Source organism: Schistocerca cancellata, chromosome 6, assembly GCF_023864275.1.
Source record: "Schistocerca cancellata isolate TAMUIC-IGC-003103 chromosome 6, iqSchCanc2.1, whole genome shotgun sequence".
Lineage (NCBI taxonomy): Eukaryota > Metazoa > Arthropoda > Insecta > Orthoptera > Acrididae > Schistocerca > Schistocerca cancellata.
In genome coordinates, this window is record NC_064631.1 from 601,962,994 (window position 1) to 601,984,281 (window position 21,288).

Genomic DNA, 21,288 nt, shown 5'->3' on the forward strand with positions numbered 1-21,288 from the left:
AAAATCACTATCATTTTCTCTCATTTTGATTCGCATTTATTTCCAATCTATACCCAATAGCATAGACTGTAAACATTGTCAACACTGTTAATGCGGTGGCTTTGTGGAAGAATGATACCCATAAAGGATGTCGTCGCATTCGTTTGAGGCAAATGCTGTGTTGAACCCTACATGGTCATCGTCTGTTTCCTTAGCCATGTTTCTAACGATTCAACCTGATGACCTCGACGGCTGTAGGACATTAAATACCAGCTTCTCCTTACAGAACATGACATAAATAATATAATGTACTTCTCATAAATAGCCAAAGGAGCCGAAATTGTTTGACTGTACTAAAACAGTGGGTAATTAGAAGTAAGGTTAATTTCAGAATCACACCGACGACTAAATCAATAGAGACAGACCGTACGCTCGTATTAGGGAACAAATTCGGCGTTATTGATTTTAACTGATTTAGGGAAAACAAGGAAATCTCAAAACTAGATATCTGTATGGGTTATAAACTGCTTTCCTCTTGAATGCGAGTCATTGCGTCAACTGCTACGTCTCTCGCTTGTTCAATGTAAAGTATTCAAGGACTGATGTAAGCTGGGACAATCACATAAACCTTCCCATGAGGAAGGCAAGCGGAAGACCAGTTGTAGATTAGTGTGTTACGACATTTCACTTATAATCATGAGAACGGCGATTCAAGTCCGCGTCTGGTTCCTTCGAGAAGAGCTAGACCGCCTTCCATCTTCATCTTTTTCTAACCTGAATTGGTGCTCCCTCTGTAATGGCATCGTCCACGGCGGAACGTGAAGCCCCGCTCATAATCTTATTTTTTGTAAGAATCTAATGAAATATTTATTCTGATACAGGAGAGACAGAACCTTAGTACGAACAAAGTCTTGAGTGTTATCCAGAACAGTGGTGAGCGTTCTGAAAGCTCACGGCCGCTGGCCGACCTGGTGAGGAATACAGACAGGCGGTGCCTGAGGTACAGATGCAGGTACTTTTTCTAAAGCCAGAGCGTGCGTGCTCGGCTGAAGATATGAGCTGATTCGTTGGTGGATAAGTTGGGTGAAATGAAAGCCGAATACTATATTTTCAACAAAACTGCGCTACAGACCCTACATAGATGATGCAGATAAACCAAATCATGGCGATGTGATGAGGTCGTTGCAACTTCAGGTATGGTTCTAGCAAAAATATTAAGAAAGTTAAAATTGTTTGAATTATAGTAGATTGTAAAAGTCAGTAACAACTAAACCGCTTGAGTGAGGTAATCATATGAAGTGCAAAATAAAAGCTTACGATATCAGTCAACAATACATAAAGCTACTTCCCAAATTAGGCGTGTGTATAAAGAATTACGGATGAGTTTATTAAACGTTTATACGCAAATGTGGCAATACTGAAAATTCCCCACAGTACAGTTCTCCACGTAGTATGAAGGCAACGGGAGTTTTCCAGGTTGTTACTCAGCTTTCCTAGTGGATGAGTACCCACAGCTTACTATGTCGTATGTATTTATAATTTTACATAAGTTTTGCCACATTAAAAAATGTAATGTATGTTCGTCTCTATAAGTAATAACGGGCGAACGTATTACGAATTCCGCCGAGTTAATATTGTTAAAAAACTGTTTATCTCTGTAAGTAGTAGCGAGTGGACGTATGAAGAGGTCATCAGTCCCCTAGACTTAGAACTACTTAAACCTAACGACATCACACACGTCCATACCCGAGGCAGGATTCGAACTTGCGACCGTAGCAGCAGCGCGGTTCCGAACTGAAGCGTCTAGAACCGCTCGGCCACAGCGGCTGGCTAAAAATGTTTATTCTACCCTGGCATTAAAGAAGTGTTATAAAAGTTATTTGGGAGACTAAGTTTAGTGAAAAACCATCTGTTCCGCGACGCGCCGAGAGTGCTGCATCAAGAGGATTGAAGCAAACAAGAGGAATTAGCGTGAGCAGAGGAGGGGCGATCGTCATAACCAGCTCTACACGCAATAGCGATAACGAGAAGTACGAAAATTTGAATGGTGAATGTTGATCTTAAATGTATTAAATATTGAAGGTCTGTTGATATTAGTGCCAGTTAAAGTTCACTCAGGATATGTGTACCTTCCAATTTCTTTCAATTATTCTTTCAAAATTTCCTTTTTAACTATTTAAGCAGCAGTTTCCAATACATATTACATTTTAGTCCCCCCGCCACTATTCAGAAAACAGAGGTAGGCATGCTTTGTGAACATTGTTCATGAATCGTTCAGTATTACTTTGTAGTTTTAATGATGGGTCGCTAATTCCCGTAATAATGTTCTATTTTCTAATATTTTATATGTGTGCGAAATTAGCTTTAAATCTGAATAATAGTCCTGATTTAAGTGTCTAACTTGGATTCAGTAGTGTGTGATGTCACAGAAAGTGTAGAAGGTTTATACATGGTAGAGACCTGGAGACATTGGAAGATTTCAGATTGATTATGTTACAGTAAGACCGAGAATCGGAAGAACAGTTGAACAGAATGGACAGCATCTTGAAAGGATGATATGAGATGAACTTCAACAAATGCAAAATAACGGCAATGGAATGTAGTTGAATTAAATCAGACAATACTGAGGGAAATAGATTAGGCAATGAGACACTAAAAGTAGCAGGTGAGTTTTGCTATTTAAACAGCAAAATAACTTATAACTGTCGCATTAGACATAATATGAAGTGCAGGTTGGCTGTAGCAGTGGAAGCATTTCTGAAGTAGAGGAACATCTATATATATTTTTGTGTCAGGAAATGTTACGGCGTAAAGTCAAGCGCCTGAACGCCAGACGGAAACAAGGGAGCAGAGAGGACTGTGGAGAAGACGTCAGCCAAGTGCAGGCTGGCCGACACCTCTCCAGGACGACAACGCGACAGCAGCGGCCTCTATGCGAAGAGGACGTAAGCGCCGCTCCCGGCTGGTCGCGGCCGGTTCTACAGCAGCATCAAGATTAGGCACTTCAAGACCAGCGACTTAGGGACTGTATATACTGAGAAACATTGCTTATTTGCATGTCGCCCTTCGCTTGCGACACTTCTGTGCTATTGTCTAAGTATTGTTATTACTCAATTCGTAATAAAAGTCACTAATACGATTTGTTTAGCGACCCGAGAAGGGAGACTTTCTAGACCCCACGTATTTAACGTCAAGACAGGATTTAACAGGAAATATTTTCCGAAGGAGAGTGGAGTAGACGTGTACGGAACTGAAACGTGGACGGTGAGCAGTTCAGACTAGAAGAGAGCAGAATTTTTTGAAATTTGGTGCTACAGAAGAACGCTGAAGATTGGATGGGTACATCGTGTAATTAATGAGGAGTGACTGAACAGAAATGGAGAGAAAAGAAATTTGTTGCAATTCCGCTAAAATAAGGAATCGGTTGCTAGGATACATTCTGAGACACCAAGGATTCATCAATTTAATACTGGAGGGATGTTTGGGAGAGAAAGAGTGGGGGGGGGGGGGGAAATTGTAAAGAGAGACCAAGAGATGAATATAACAAGCACGTTCAACAAGATATAGGTGGAGTTATTCGGAGACGAAGAGGCTAGCACAGGATTACACAAGCATGGAGAGCTACAAGAAACCAGTCTTCGTGCTGAAGACCACAAAAACAATAACAACAACAGCAACAACAACATGTATGAAACTGTAGAAATGTTGAAACTTCCTGGCACATTAAAACTGTGTGCCGGACCGAGACTCGAACTCGGGGCCCTTGCCTTTCGCGTGCAAGTTCAACATGGCATGTAGAAGAGCTTCTGTGAAGTTAGGAAGATAGACGAGGTACTGGCGGAATTAAAGCTGTGGGGATGATCGTGAGTCGTGCTTGGGTAGCTCTGTGGTAGCCGGCAGGGTAGTTCAGCGTGCTCGGTCAGAGAGCTGGTTGGCCTCTGTAATAAAAAAAACTGAGTAAAAGGATCAACAACGAACTTGAACGGATGTCGTGTGACGTCCGCAACGACCAGCCACAACGATCAACAATGAACGAAATGAAGAAAGAAAAAGTGGTAGAGCACTTGCCCGCGAAGGGCAAAGATCCTTAGTTCGAGTATCGGTCCGGTACACAGTTTTAATCTGCTAGGAAGTTTCATATCAGCGCACACTCCGCTGCAGAGTGAAAATTTCATTCTGTAGAAATTTTATTGTGTGTGCAATTTTCACAGAACCAGCACAACAATGAAACAAGTATAGTTTGACATAACACTTCAGTGCGCTCAAGACAGAGAAAACCAATTAATCATTAAAGTTAATTTTGAATTTAAAGCACCATTTGTGATGGACAAGGTCTTTCATTCTCTTGGAACCTTACTCACCTACTGAGTTTCGTAGAACCACGACCAGCCCTGCAGTGACGCATAATGCGGTTCATCCTGGAAAGTCTATTACAAGAAATGTTGCATTACACACGTCACCAAAGTGTGTAAAACGTTTCGTTTCCTGGGAGAAAGAGTGTTCTTTCTAACTGGCATGACACAATCTAATGAATGAAGTATTTGTCAAAAATGTCTGTGGTGTATTCTCATTTAAGCGATACAAAGCCTGCTACTAAATCCACCCTAACGAAAAGTGCTAGATGTAAAACCATCTGCTTGGTCATAGTTTGTAACATGACGTTCATGAACATAGTATATTTTTGTCGTTATTAGCCAGTACAAATAAAGAACAGAAAGCCTCAAAGTTCTCATAATTGAATTATAGCTGCACAACTGGCGCGAGTTGTGCACAGATGGTTCCAAAATGAATGTCTCAACAGGAGTAGGTATTTTTGATGACCAAATAGGGTGGGCACAATCCTATTTGTTAGATGTAGAAGCGACGGTATTAACCGAGGAGATGTTTGCCATTCATCAAGCTATTCTTTACATAGTCGATTTACAAGGTCATAAAATCCTGATATCATCTGACTCGGTGAATCACCTGCAGGAAGGGAAAACTGAAGTAGTAGCCAGCAGATCACTTTTACAGGCACCCTGGTCACGTCTTAGTATCACAATTCACTAACAACAAAAATAACCTAATTCATATATACAGGTCTAGTGTGACAAGTGTGGGACAGGTAGTGAGTCGTGGCCTTATAGTAGGAATCATATCCCGGCATTTACCTGAAACCTTTATGAAAAACCACGGAAAAACTCAACCACGCGAATATAAGGCCCGTCGATTTGAAACAGTGCTCTTATTCGGTTTATCCTTACTGAACGAGACTGTATTACAAAGAACTTATTTAATAATGTCAAAGGCTAGTGCTACAATGTTCACCCATTCCTCACAACCAGTCACTCCAATCTGTACTGATAAAATACTCATATCTGTCCGGAATAGCCCTCATTTGGATCTCCGGGAGCTACTGCCAAGGGGAAAAAGACGGAATAACCAACGAAAGATAATGCTCTGCCAGTCGGGGAGTGGAACCTCAGATGTATGAACACTTTAGGAAAGTCAGAAAATCTGAAAACGGAAATGCTAAGGCTTAGTCTAGGTATAGTGGGGGTCAGTGAAGTGAAATGGAATGAAGAAAAGGATTTCTGGTCATATGAGTGTAGGGTAACATCAGCAGCAGAAGAAAATGGTATAACGGAGTAGGAATCGTTATGAATAGGAAGGTAGGGCAGAGAGTGTGTTACTGTGAACAGTTCTGAGATAGGATTGTTCTCATCAGAATCGACAGCAAACCTACACAGACAACGATAGTTCAGGCATGTATGCCAGCGTCGCAAGCTGAAGATGAAGAGACAGAGAAAGTATGTGAGGATATTGAACGGTTAGTTCAGTACAAAAGGGAGATGAAAATCTAATAGTCATGCAGGACTGGAATGCGATTGTAGGGGAGGGAGAAGAAGAAAGGATTTCGGGACAACATCGGCTTGGTTCTAGAAATGAGAGAGGAGGAAGACTAATTGAGTTCTGCGGTAAAATTCAGCTAGTAATAGCGAATATTCTGTTCAGGAATCACGAAAGGAGGGGGTATACATGGAAAAGGCTGGGAGATACTGGAAGATTTCAGTTAAACTACATCATGGTCAGACAGTGTTTCCGAACTCAGATACTGGATTTTAAGGCGTACTCAGGAGCAGATGTAGACAAAGGGCACAATTTAGTGATGATGAAGAATGGGCTGAAATATGAGAGACTAGTAACGGAGAACCAGTCCACAAAAAAGTGGGATACAGAAGTAGTGTGACATGAAGAGATGATCTTGAAGTTCTCTAAAGCTATAGATACTGCGATAAGGAATAACTCAGTAGGCAGTTCAGTTGAAGAGGAATGGGCATCTGCAAAAAGAGCAATCACAGAAGTTGGAAAAAATATAGCTACGAGGTAAGTAACGACGAAGAAACCATGAGTAACAGAAGAAATACTCCATTTTCCCGACGACAGAAGAAAGTACAAAAATGTTCAACGAAATCAGGCACACAGTTATATAAGTGGCATAGGGATGAAATAAATAGGAAATGCAGGGAGCTAAAGCGAAACGGCTTCATGAAAAATGTGAAGAGAATGAAAAATAAAAATTACCGGAAGTACTGACAATGCATACAGAAAAATCGAAACAATCTTCGATGAAAATAAAAGCAAGGATAGTAACACTGAAAGTGCAACGGGAATTCCACTCTTACATGCAGAGGAGAGAACGGATAGGTGGAAAGAGTACATTGAAGGCCTCTATGAGGGGGAAGATTTGTATGATGTGATAGAAGAAGAAGCAGGAATCGATTTAGAAGGGGGATCCAATATTAGAACCATAATTTAAAAAAGCTTTGGAGAACTTAAGATCACATAAGGCAGAGGGGATGGATAACATTTCATCAGAATTTCTAAAATCGTTGGTGGAAGTGGCAACAAAACGACTATTCACGTTGGTGTGTAGAATCTATGAGTCTGTTAGGAACAACATCATCCACGCAATTCCAAAGACTGCAAGAGTCGACAAGTGCGAGACTTACCACACAATCACCTTAACAGAACCAAGCTCCTCACTAGAATAGTTTACGGAAGAGTGGAAAAGATAGTTGAGGATGTGTTAGATGACGATCAATTTGGCTTTAGGAAAGGTAAAGTTACACGTTCATTGGATTTGTCGAACTGGGAAAAGCGTTCGACAATGTAAAGTGGTACAAGATGTCCGAAATTCTGAGAAATGTAGAAGTAAGCCATAGGAAGAGACGGGTAACACACAGAGCATGTACAAGAGGGAATAATAAGGATGAACGAGCAAGAACGAAGTGCTGGGATTAAAAAGGGTGTAAGACAGGGATATAGTCTTTCGCCCCTACTGTTCAAACTGTACATCGAAGAAACAATGATGAAAATTAAAGATAGGTTCAAGAGTGGAATTAAAACTCAAGGTGAAAGGATATCAACGATACGATTTGCTGATGACGGTTGTGTGCTGAGTAAAAGTGAAGAATAATTACATGATCTGCTGAATGGAACGAATAATCTAATGAGTACAGAACAGGGATTGGTAGTAGGTTGAAGAAGGACGAAAGAAATGAATAGTAGCAGAAATTAGAACACCGAGAAACTTAACATCAGGTTTGATGGTCACGAAGTAGATGAAGTTAAGGAATTCTGCTACCTAGGCAGCAAAATAACCTATGACGAACATAGCAAGGAGGACATGAAAAGCAGACTAGCACTGGCAGAAAGGTATTCCTGGCCGAGAGTAGTCCTCTGTTATCAAACATAGGCCTTAATTTCAGGAAGAAATTTATGATAATGTACGTCTGGAGCACAGCATTGTATGGTATTCAAACATGGACTGTGGGAAAACCGGAACAGATGCGAATCGAAGCATTTGAGATGTGATACTACAGAAGAATGTTGAAAATTAAGGGGACAGATAAAGTAACGGACGAGGAGGTTCTTCACAGAATCGGAGAGGTAAGGAATATATGGGAAACACTGCCAAGGAGAAGGAAGAGAATTATACGACATCTGTTAAGACATCAGGGAATAACTTCCATGGTACTAGAGAGAGCTGTAGAGAGAAAAACTCTAGAGGAAGACAGAGATTGGAATACATTCAGCAAATAACTGAGAACGTAAGTTGCAAGTGCTACGCTGAGCAGAAGAGGTTGACAAAGGAGATAAAATCATGGCGGCCATCAAACCAGTAAGAAGACTGATGGCTCAAAAAAAATAATAATAACAATTGTATGACTACACACGGATCATAGCGATCATATTTGGTTTCTATACTGTAAACCGAAACTTCCTATTCGCTAGCTTGAAAACTGAGCCGGTAATCATCCATAACGAGGGAGATGTTGGGCTCACAAAGAGGATAACGTATTAGTATTATACACTGGATAGCCTTGGCAGTAAGTTTATCCTGAAAAGAAAAAGAAAAGAAAGAAGGAAAAGCGTAGTGTGGAAGTGTTATGTGAAATTATTTGGTTTATTATGGTTATTATTTGTTTGTTTGACGATTTTTACCTAGCTCTACTCTGTATTCTTTCAATGAACTTTTCGACTTCCTTTTCGAGTAAGTGAGCTTTAGTAATATCTTTAATTTCCTTGGGCAACTTATTGTATAGGTTTAATCCTCGATAGAATACGCTGTTCTGAGTTTATGTTTATTCTTTCTTGGTAAATGTAAGCTGAATCTACACTTTGTGCCAAGATCATTACAAAGCTGTTTGTGCAGTCATTACCAATTTTTTATATGTACAACTGACTGGTAAATATACATATATGGTGTTTCTAAAATCAACAGGTTTTGAACAGATCTTTACGATGAGCTCGTTTATTACTTTTGGCTATAATTCGTACAGATTTTATTTTGCGTTTGGAAACTGTACGCATTTGTTCCCCCAAAAATGTTCTATGTCTAGGTACATATGAATAGTATGTAACTAAAAGACACTGGCTGTTACATACTGATGACACGTCTCTGAGGGCATAACATGCTGATGACATTCTGCTTTCAAGTATCTCTGTGGGTTCACACCACTTCAAATGAGTATCAACAATCATTCCTAGAAATTGTGTGTTTGTTATGCATTCTGTATAGGTCCAATCTCAATTTAATTCACCCTCTTCAAACTGAAATTCATTACAACTGTTTTCTTTATTTTCAATGTCACTTTATAGCACAATAACCAATTGTAAAAGTCCTTGGAGATATCATTTGCTTCTTGTACAAGGAATTATCTTGTTTCCCATTGCTATTAAGTTTCTGTTACCAGCAAAGGTGATTTTCTCTGTTACTAACACTACTGGGAAAGTCATTGATGTGTATCAGGAAAAGTTTAGGTCCTAATGTGATACCTTCGGGGAAGACCGCATTAATGTATTTTGATACTGATAACGTTTTTACCGTAATTTATACTTATTTAAGGCATTTGTTATCTTTAATATTTGTACCCTATCTGCCAGATATGATTGGAACCAGTCATTAACTATGCCTTTTTCTCCCAATGCTTCTAGCTTATTTGGTGGAATCTTACGGTCAACAGTAACAAAAGCTGTAGAAAGCTCTAAAAAATATGCCTGTGCCACGCTCAGTCTAGTCAAGAGCATCAACTACCACTTTTGTGAATTCTGTTTTGGCTGATTCTATACTCCTGTCACTTTGGAAGCCAAACTGTTATTCCTTTAAATGGTTATATTTACTATAGAAATTCATTATTTTGTCTTTGGTAATTCATCCTATTATTTTCGAGAATGGTGACTGCAGGGAAATGGGTTGGTAGTTTTCTGTGTCTTCTGGATTACCTTTCTTTGGTAGAGATACAACTTTTGCATGTTTTAAAATCTCTAGACATTTCCCTGACGTGGATGATTCATTAATTATTTGTTAAGGAAGCTTGCATACTCTGCATGCATTGTTTCAGCGTACTCATTGGTACTACATCTAAACATATTGATCTTTTATCTTTTAAGTTTTGTACAGTTTTATTGACTTCTTGCTGTGTGGTTGGCAGCAACATCATTGCAGTTAGTTCGTAATTAATTACAAGTATTATATTTGTTTTTGGAAATTTTTGTTATAATTTCTCTGTAATTCACGTAGATTGCAAGATGGTGTAGAACATTTATTACTTTGTCCCCCTTCCTTATTTATATGTTATTACACATTTGTTTGTCTTTTCATGTTTCCTTTTTAATGACATCCCAAACCGCTTTGCTTTTATTCTCTGCATTGCATATTACTTTGTAATCAAAATAAATCTTTTTGTACCTGTGACAGAAAAGTAAGAAGTCTGGCACATTACAACTGTTTTTCGTAGTACTTAGATACTTAGAGTTTTGGGAGGATTTCTTAATACTTGCTGTTATCAATCTGTTTTTGTTAGACATTCATAGTGATGAGTATACTTCGGGAAAGTTCAGTTCAAATAATGTTGAAAATGTAGAGGATTTCATATTTACATTCGTTTCCATATACACTTAATCCAAACTCTGATTTCTTAGTTCTTCAGAAAATCTTGTATTTTGATTTCTGATACAGATCTTTTGTAGGCCTGCAGTTTAGGGAATTTTTTTGTACACCCGATTGTACTGCTATTATTTGGCAAAAATGGTCTGATGGTTCAAGATCTTTTACAGCTACATCACACTTTCCGCTGTCCAAATTTGCAGACACATGGTCGATTACTGGATACCGTAAATCTTCTCTGTAGGAACCAATATGGTTCAGAAAACAAGACACACAAGCAATGCAGACGCCCACGTAGGTACCGTGTTACTTGACTTCCGAAAGGTATTTGACACAGTTACGCACTGTCACCTTATCAACAAAATACGAGTATGTGGAATATTAGACCAACTGTGCGACTGGATTGAAGATTTTCTAGCAAACAGAACACAGCATATCATTCTGAACGGAGAGAAATCTTCAGGCGTAGAAGTATATTCGGGAGTGCCCCAGGGAAGTTTTGTAGGACCAATAGTTTCCACAGTACATGTAAATGATCTAGAAGAGAAAGCAGTAAGTCCTATGAGGCTTTTCTTGGATGATGCCGTTGCACACAGACAAGTCGCGACGCTAGAAAATTACAGTGGAGTGTAGAAAGATCTGCAGAGAATCGACGTTGGTGCAGGGAGTGGCAGTTGACCCTCTTATAAACAAATATAGTGTATTGTAAATACATACGCAGAAAGACCATTTACTGTATGGTCCCAAAATCGCAGAACAATCACTGGAAGTAATTAGGCCTACTTCCATAAAATTTCTAGGAGCGAGTTGATCTGTAACGACTACACAAAATCAATCACGAGTAACGCTAATGCCAGGTTGAGATTCACTGGAAGATTTCTCGGGAAATGTAGTCCATCAACAAAGGGAGCAGCTTACAAAACACGCGTTCGACCAATAACTGGATGTTGCTCGTCAGTAGGGGATCCGTACCAGAGAGGACTGAGACAGGAAATAGAGTAGATTCAAAGAAGAGCGCTACGTTATGTCACAGGTTCACTTAGTAAGCGCGAAAGCGTCACGGAGATGCTCAGCCTAGTGCAGTGACTTTCTATTATAAGGTCAAATCTAGATTTAAATTGTGTTCCTTTTCTGACATAATGCATGATCCTCCACCCTTCAAAGCAGTCCTACAGTAAGAGTCTGTCGTTTCACACTAACATAACGTACATGTTAGATTTGTGTGTCCCCACGCCAGTGGTCAGTGACACAAACTACTGTGCAGTTCAAACACTCGTACTCGACTTCAGATTATATGTTTTGATGAAGGCTTCTTAAGTCTGTGAAGAGTTTCATGTTACTTTTTCGAACGTTTTTCTTTCCTACATGAGGTATAGTGTGTGTGTCGTTTGGCATGCTATAATCTATCTTGCGATTGTTTCATAACTTCCGCAAATAATCTTCAGGCCGTGGAACCTGTTGTCTGGATTTAACATAAAGAAGGCCTTCTCATGCCCATATAAATCCTTTTATACACAATGTGAGAAGTACCAATAGAGCAACAAACTGCGCTATCTGATTTATCTAGATTGCGTACCTGGAAGTGTTGCTATTAGTGGTAACGAACGTGCAGAGTAATTGCCAAAAATAGTGTTGCATCTACTTCACACCGACATACCCTTATCACACAGTGATTTTTGCACTGTGCTTGCCAATCAGACAAGAACAGACTGGACTATGTTAGTGGACATCAACAGTAACATGAAAGACACATCGTACTTGGCGATTCAACAACATATTGCACGCCACCCTTGGTTTCTCAACTACGCACACAAGAAAAAGGAAGTTCTCACTATTAGCAGATGAACATCAGTTCACATGAACGGAACTAAAACGAGACGTTTCTCAAAATTACTATCCTCTCCGAGTTGTATCTCCTGCTTGGTTGAAAAGCACATTGTACATAAACTATACAAACTAAGAACAAGAATATTATACTCTATTTTAAAAATTGAGATTTATTTTTCTCTTAGTTCCATGAAAAGGTCCTCTGTCAAATATATTTGCCATTTCATCTGTCTTTGTAGCAAATGACATTTTGGAAATTAAAGACGCCATCAGAAAAAAACCCTGACAACACCTTTAACCGCCTGAGTGCAAAAAACATAAAAAAATTAATTTAAAAATATTTCACATAATTGAGCTTTATCACCGTAGTAAGAAACGAACTCAAGAAGCAATTGGTAAAAAGTAACCAACAGTTGTTCTACGAATGTGGTTTCTCTTTGGAGTCACTGGAACATACAGTTTTCAGCCACTCATAATTTCATGGGATACATTCGAAAGCAAGTTCGCATTTTTTCTAGACTCAGTCCCTCATCTCGAAACTTCCATCAACTCCTAATACCTAAAACAAATTGTAGTCCTAAATAAGAAGCAAAAATGGCCTTAAAATTTAATAAATTTATATCAAAAGCACATACCGCTCATAAAAGCAGTAGTACAAATTCAAATTTATGTTACAATAGCTTTAGATATACTTACTTTCACCGTCAATAATATCCTGAACATGACCACTATAAAAAAATACATTTGACCATCTCCTACAATCACGTAGTGCAGTCTCCGAGCCGACTGTTGTTTTGAACACTGTATGTAACTGCCACCATGTACTAAATTCGTAGAAGTATCTCATTATAGCACTATATGTGTCTGTCTTCCAATAGCATCGATGGTTTCAGGCGAAAGGCACTGGTACTTAAAAAGATAATTGATATAATGCTGGTGTCAGGCAGAAACCACTGGTAGCGGAACGGTTAATAAAGACGACGACCTACTCCTAAACGCGGCTTGGGATACACCAATCGCGACATTACACCGGGTGCATCGAACACGGAGTGAACCATATAGGGCGACACCACGAGAAATACCAGCCCCGCAACGAACTTGTGATGTCGTACTTATCGCCTTGTCCACCATACTTCGCGAACGCTCCGCTCCGTGCAGTGCACACAGGAAATAAATATGTTAATGGAAAGGTCCCGAGTAAAGGTCTTAACTTCGTCGTGTGCTATCGAGAGATTGCGTGCAGCCCATCAGCTGTCACGCATGTAGTTAAGGACTATTAAACTCGTCTGAAATAGTTACTCGCTCCCGGCCGGAGAAGGCCGCTGGAACTCCTAAGACCTGCAGTGTCACGTGGTGTGGGGTACACGCCGCATCCTGTCTTTCTTGTGGAACTCGCGCAGGGGTTAGTGACGTCACAGTAGGTAGCTATAGTACGCAACGGCGTACCAGCAGCCCATCAGCAATCATTTTACTCGACAATGGCCAAGCTGTATCTGCTCGAAAGCTCGTGGCATTTTAACAACATGCCGTGGATGAAAGCCGGAGAACAGTGTGTTCTTTTTTGCCTTTACTTTCTTAACCTTAATACGCCATCCCTTCTGCCATTGCAGTGCTTTTTGCGGCGACGGTAATAATGCGTTTGTTACTGGTTTGTGATGTAAGTATTTTGCGTTTCCAATTTTTTGCTGCCAATACTAAACAAGCAGCAAAATACACGCCTCGTAATACAGGTTCTGGAATATCCCCTTTCCATATCAGGAACTATTTGGGAAGTAACTGCTGTGTAGGCGTTACACGACAGACCTCATACATTACAGCAGTTCCTGTTCCAGTGTGCAGTTTGTAAGGTGTTGCATCGTGGGCCGTGGCAGAGTGGTTACTAATGAAGAGGCGGGATGAGTAATGTGGCAGGCGGATGGGAGGGGGCCGGCCGCATTTCGCGCGGCGGTGTCTGGCGGCCGCCCAGCGCATCACGTGCTGTGCCAGAAGACAAGGCGAGCCGGAAGCCAGGACGTGGCGGCTCAGCCGCAGTAGCTACACTGTTGTCTCCCTGCCAGTGTCTAGCAGTCACCTAGACTACAGCCGTATTGCAGTGATAAGTACTAATAATGAACATCCTTCTCCGTTATACTTCCCATGAATCATTGCTTCTGGCCACTGTACAGAAACTGAGAAAAGCAAAGCCGAAAGTCTGAGAGAATATTTACTGTAGAACAGCAGTGCAAAGATTCACCGGCAGCGGCTACCACTAGCCACCTGATAGAAACTATCGACATGTACCTGATAATAATTTAATATTTACGGCCGAAAGACGGGAATTAACAAACCCGGAATGGTAGTTATAGCTAGACGCATGTGATATTCAATTTTGGAAACTGTTAGGAAATCCTCTGTCCCGACATCCTTAGTATAAAGAGCGTGCCGAGAGAATCAAATTTCAAGTACGACAGTGAATCATATGAAAACCTCAAATACTTTTTTTTAAAATATTATTTATTGTGCAGAAGTGGTACAAAGCTGCATCACTTTTCAATATAATCTCCCCCACGCTCAATGCAAGTCCTCCAGCCCTTACAAAGTGCATAAATTCCTTTAGAAAAAAATCTTTTAGTAGTCCACGCAACCACTCATGCGCCGCGTGGCGTACCTCTTCATCATAACGGGACTTCTTTCCTCCCATTGCGTCTTTGAGTGGTCCAGACATATGGAAATCACTTGGGGTAAGGTCTGGCGAGTATGGTGGATGAGGAAACACTCAAAATGCTGATCTGTGATTGTCGCAACTGTTGTACGGGCAGTGTGGGGCCTTGCGTTGTCATGCTGCAAATGGACACCTGCTGACAGCAATTCACGTCGGTTTGATTTGACTGCAGGCCACAGATGATTTTTTAGGAGATCTATGTATGATGCACTGGTGACAGTGGTCGCTCTAGGCATGTAATGATCCAAAATGACGCCTTCTTCGTCCCGAAAGAGAGTCAGCATAACCTTCCCTGCTGATGGTTGTGTTCGAAACTTCTTTGGCTTTGGTGATGAGGAATGGCGCCATTCCTTGCTCGCTCACTTCGTTTCCGGTTGGTGGAAGTGAACCCAGGTTTCGTCCCCAGTAACGATTCTTGCAAGAAAGCCATCACCTTCTCGTTCAAAGCGCCGATGAAGTTCTTCACAAGCATCAACACGTCGTTCTCTCATTTCAGGAGTCAGCAGCCGTGGCTCCCATCTTGCAGACACTTTGTGAAACAGGAGCACGTCATGCACAATGTGGTGTGATGACCATGACTAATCTGTAAACATGCTGCAATGTCGTTCAGTGTCACTCGGCGGTTTTCCTTCACTATGGCTTCAACTGCTGCGATGTTCTGTGGAGTCACAACCCGTTGTGCCTGACCTGGACGAGGAGCATCTTCCACTGATGTCACACCATTCGTAGACTTGCTGCTGTGACAAACATGCATCACCGTACTAAACTTTCATTCGTCGATGAATTTCAATAGGTTTCACATCTTCACTACGCAAAAACCGAATAACAGAACGCTGTTCTTCTCTGGTGCAAGTCGCAAGTGGGGCGGCCATCTTTATACTGATACTGCGACGGTATGTGTGGATCTGCACTATGCTGCCACCTACAGGCCATTCTGCACACTGTTTGTAGCATGCTTATCAAATTACAGGATAACGGCGCTAAATTTCGATTTGTTATTACAAATTAAAGGTTTTCATTTCACTCGCCCTCGTATTATCTCTCACCGCGGACAACGCAGCGGCCGACGGCCTCCACTTAACGACTGAAGGCAGCAGCGCGTGCGTAGAGTTGTCAGTGCTAACAGACAAGCTACACTACGTGAAATAACCGCAGAAATCAACGTGGGAAGTACGACGAACGTATCCATTAGGACAGGGCGGCGAAATTTGGCGTTGATGGGCTATGGCAGCAGACGACCGACGCGAGTGCCCGCGCTAACAGCACAGCGTCGTCCGTGGCACATCTCCTGGTCTCGTAACCATATCGGTTGGACCATAGACGACTGGAAAACCGTGGTCTGGTCAGATGAGTACCGATTTCATTTGATAAGAACTGATGGTAGGGTTCGAGTGTGGTGCAGACCACACGAAGTCGTGAACCCAAGTTGTTAACAACACACTGTGCAAGATGGTGATGGTTCCATAACGATGTAGGCTGTCTTTACATGGAATGGACGGAGTCTTCTGGATGCTCGGATACTTCATTTGTAGCTATTCGTGGACTTCATGTTCCCGAAAAATGATACGCCTTGTCCCCGGGACACAGCTGTACGCGATTGGTTTGAAGAACATTCTGAACAATTCGAGCGGAATTATTTGGCGACCCAGATCGCCCGACTTGAATCCCATCAAACGTCTATGGGACGTAATCGAGAGGTCAGTTCGTGCACAACACCCTCAACTGGCAACCCTTTCGCAATTATGGACGGCTATAGAGGCAGCCTGGCTCACTATTTCTGCAGGGGACTGCCAACGGATTTTCGAGATCATCCCAGTCAAGTTGCTGCAAAACGCCGGCCAAAAGGAGATCCTACACAATATTTGGTGATGTCCCTCGTCTTATAACATGAACGTATTTCAATATGTTATTTTAATTGTTGAGTTGTATATTTAAATAGCAGGCATACTTTGTTTATATGCATACAATGTGAATACGTAAAATTACAAGGACTAATTAACAGGCGCTTGTAAATGGCAAATCGCCGAAATCAAAAATCGGCTGATTGTGTGAAATAAATTAATGTGGTCGTAATACAGCCACGATCATAACGCTCCTCGTAGAAGGAAAATAAACGCCAGTTGTATATTTAAATGGCAGGCATACAGTGTTTATATACGTACAGTGTGAATGCGTAAAATTACAAGGACTAATTAACAGGCACTTGAAAATGGCAAATCGCCGAAATCAAAAATCAGTTCATTGTGTGAAATAAATTAATGTGGTCGTAGTACAGCCATGATCATTACGCTCCGTGTAGAAGGAAAATAAACGCCACCCCACATTCGATGACACTTACTAGCGCGCAAATTGTTTCTAAAACGATACACGTACCCAAATAAAGTGGAATCAGTAAAATCTAGCAGCTATAACACAACATGCAGCACAAAAATAAGAAAAGGAAACATACAAGCGGAATTCTGATAACAATCATCACATTCTAGCATTAATACCATTAGTGCTACAAGAAAATGATATAGCAAAAATGGTTCAAATGGCTCTGAGCACTATGGGACTTAACATCTGAGGTCATCAGTCCCCTATAACTTAGAACTACTTAAACCTAACTAACCTAAGGACATCACACACATCCATGCCCGAGGCAGGATTCGAACCTGCGAGTGTAGAGGTCGCGCGGTTCCAGACTGAAGCGCCTTTAACCGCGTGGCCACACTGGCCGGCAATGATACAGCAGAATACAGCTATCCGTGCGAGCTAGCTTCCTTGGGAAACACCCTCAGTACAGAACGACAACCAGACAGCAATGTCTGTCACAGAAACCGGTTGGCTAAATTACGTTCAAATTTACACGAACGTCTCCGAGGTAATAGACGGTACAAGATATGTTTTCTACTGCCTATTAACAAACTCTATGGTTAGGTACATTATAGCATTCATTTACACTGGTGAAATATTAGCAGTACAGAACATGCTTACCTATGGAATGAGGACGGACTCTATAAGCACTCTTCAGAGCGCAGAAACGTATCAGAATACGACCAACCCTGATTACAAATAAGATACACTGACCCTGATTCGTACTACGAGAAATGTTAACACAGACATATACTTCATGCGGATCAAAGGGCATTCAGGCGTCACTGGAAACTAAATAGTCGTCAGATATGATACAGAAATTATTAATCAAGGCATATTCCATAGAATTAGATTCTCCTCTAGTGAGGCCGACAAGCACAAGAACAATGAAACAGATAATGGACTTTAACATATGAAGAAAAGAAAGATTTCATGGCAATGTTCAACCATAACTGCCTAGGTAACCATGGCTTAGCCGATTCAGTATGTGTAAACTGCACCAGAGCATTATAATACGAATGTGGTTAGGACATGAATTTTATTCTACTCACCACTATAAAATTAAAGTTATAGATTCCCCACAGTGCAGTCAGGGCAGTCAAGAAGAAGCTGATTTAAATCACATAATATTAGCATACACTACATTCTGAACACAACAAACAAGATTATACCTTTGGTTGAACCAGCTGAAGATTCCATTGCCTACACCCATTACTGTATCCTTAAGTGCGAATTATGGTTGAAATAGCTCTGAGCACTATGGGACTTAACTTCTAAAGTCATCAGTCCCCTAGAACTTAGAACTACTTAAACCTAACCAACTTAGGACATCACACACATCCATGCCCGAGGCAGGATTCGAACCTGCAACCGTAGCGGTCGCGCGGTTCCAGACTGTAGCGCCTAGAACCGCTCGGCCACCCAGGCCGGCAAGTGAAAATTAGTTAAAGATACATCGCAACATAGGAATATACCTAAAACAATCGGGAATCAATATTTAACTTAATTTTGTCTTGTTTTTTTATGTCTCTGTATGTAACCGTGTATACATGTTTAAGTAACTCGTATATTTTAAAAATGTATCTCATATAGATTTATGCACAAAACATAGTTGGTGAATTCGCGGTTACCACCTAAAACCAAATAAATAATAAGACAGCCAATTCGTAAAGTACAATTGTAATAAATTTATGGCTGTGATATCCGACATGAGAATAGTTCACACATTTATGTTGGAGACTCACAAACGTTTTAAATCGTCTTCGATGCGCTCATCAAGTAAGCGCTAGAAAATGTAACGACATGTTGCTACATACGTATTAACGTTGCAGCGTTAAGGTGGTACTGAACACTGTTTCGTACTGCATTAACAGGAGTTGGCGGACCACCGTACTGGTCAGCTGTGTGACTATCATGCGAACGATAACTGCTCTGTTTCAGATACTGCCAGGAGGTTTTGCTTTCTAAGGGTGTAGGGAACTGTTGCACACATGCGAGGAGCTATTTCAATAAGACATAGCGGCTGCAACGCCGGAAAGTTGACAACGATCGCAAGAGCAGTGTGCTGACGTCATCTCTCTCTCTCTCTCTCTCTCTCTCTCTCTCTCTCTCTGTGTGTGTGTGTGTGTGTGTGTATGTTTACGTAGTATCGTTGTCGTGTGCTAAAATTACTCCAGAGCACAGCAGCCTACGATAATTGTTTCGGAATGTTTCTCGTAACTCGTTTGGCAGTGTGGCGTTCAATGCCGAATTGATTGTTGTGTCTCGTTCTATCTACATCTATCTACATTTATACTCCGCAAGCCACCCAACGGTGTGTGGCGGAGGTCACTTTACGTGCCACTGTCATTACCTCCCTTTCCTGTTCCAGTCGCGTATGGTTCGCGGGAAGAACGACTGTCTGAAAGCCTCCGTGCGCGCTCTAATCTCTCTAATTTTACATTCGTGATCTCCTCGGGAGGTATAAGTAGGGGGAAGCAATATATTCGATACCTCATCCAGAAACGCACCCTCTCGAAACCTGGCGAGCAAGCTACACCGCGATGCAGAGCGCCTCTCTTGCAGAGTCTGCCACTTGAGTTTGTTAAACATCTCCGTAACGCTATCACGGTTACCAAATAACCCTGTGACGAAACGCGCCGCTCTTCTTTGGATCTTCTCTATCTCCTCCGTCAACCCGATCTGGTACGGATCCCACACTGATGCGCAATACTCAAGTACAGGTCGAACGAGTGTTTTGTAAGCCACCTCCTTTGTTGATGGACTACATGTTCTAAGGACTCTCCCAATGAATCTCAACCTGGTACCTGCCTTACCAACAATTAATTTTATATGATCATTCCACTTCAAATCGTTCCGCACGCATACTCCCAGATATTTTACAGAAGTAACTGCTACCAGTGTTTGTTCCGCTATCATATAATCATACAATAAAGGATCCTTCTTCCTATGTATTCGCAATACATTACATTTGTCTATGTTAAGGGTCAGTTGCCACTCCCTGCACCAAGTGCCTACCCGCTGCAGATCTTCCTGCATTTCGCTACAATTTTCTAATGCTGCAACTTCTCTGTATACTACAGCATCATCCGCGAAAAGCCGCATGGAACTTCCGACACTATCTACTAGGACATTTATATATATATTGTGAAAAGCAATGGTCCCATAACACTCCCCTGTGGCACGCCAGAGGTTACTTTAACGTCTGTAGACGTCTCTCCATTGATAACAATATGCTGTGTTCTGTTTGCTAAAAACTCTTCAATCCAGCCACACAGCTGGTCTGATATTCCGTAGGCTCTTACTTTGTTAGTTCTCTAAACTATACTAACAGTATAGCATTCCTGTCGAAAAATAAAGTGTACGTAACTTACTTTGGAGAAAAGAAACTGAACTTCCTGATTCCTGGCTGAACGTCACTGCGTTAACACGTGCCTGAGACTCATACGACTTTCCAGCTATAGGCACTCGGATAATGCATCTTTCGCCTGTTCCTGAGTACGTCTTCTTCGAGGGTTCGGGACTGAATTCAGCTGGTTTTATGCATTGGGTGTGACAATAGGGGTGTATGTGTAGCTTCCAGGACTAGCAAAACCACCCCTTAAGTACGACGACTAAATATTGGACATACTTACAGCGTGGTAGGATGTATTTGATCTTTGTCAAAAGAAGATTCTAGCAAAGAAGCAAGCACTTTCACACGTCTGAAATAAAGGTGTTGCCATTTCGCAGATGAGTTAGAAAGCCACTGTTCTTTGCTAAGCGAGGTTCTGCCACATGGCGATGCCTTTCTCTGATCTGCGAACAGTCTTACTCAGACAATTATTGGAGCACTTATAGTTTAGTGTGGCTCCCAACGAAGGGCCGTAGGGCTTACACGTCAGAATAGCATCTGAATTATTTTAGGATCGTCTTCAAACATAGCTGATAGGTACAATAAAATTACAAATTCTTTTATTCTATGCAAATACAACTTATAAAACAAAGGGAAAAG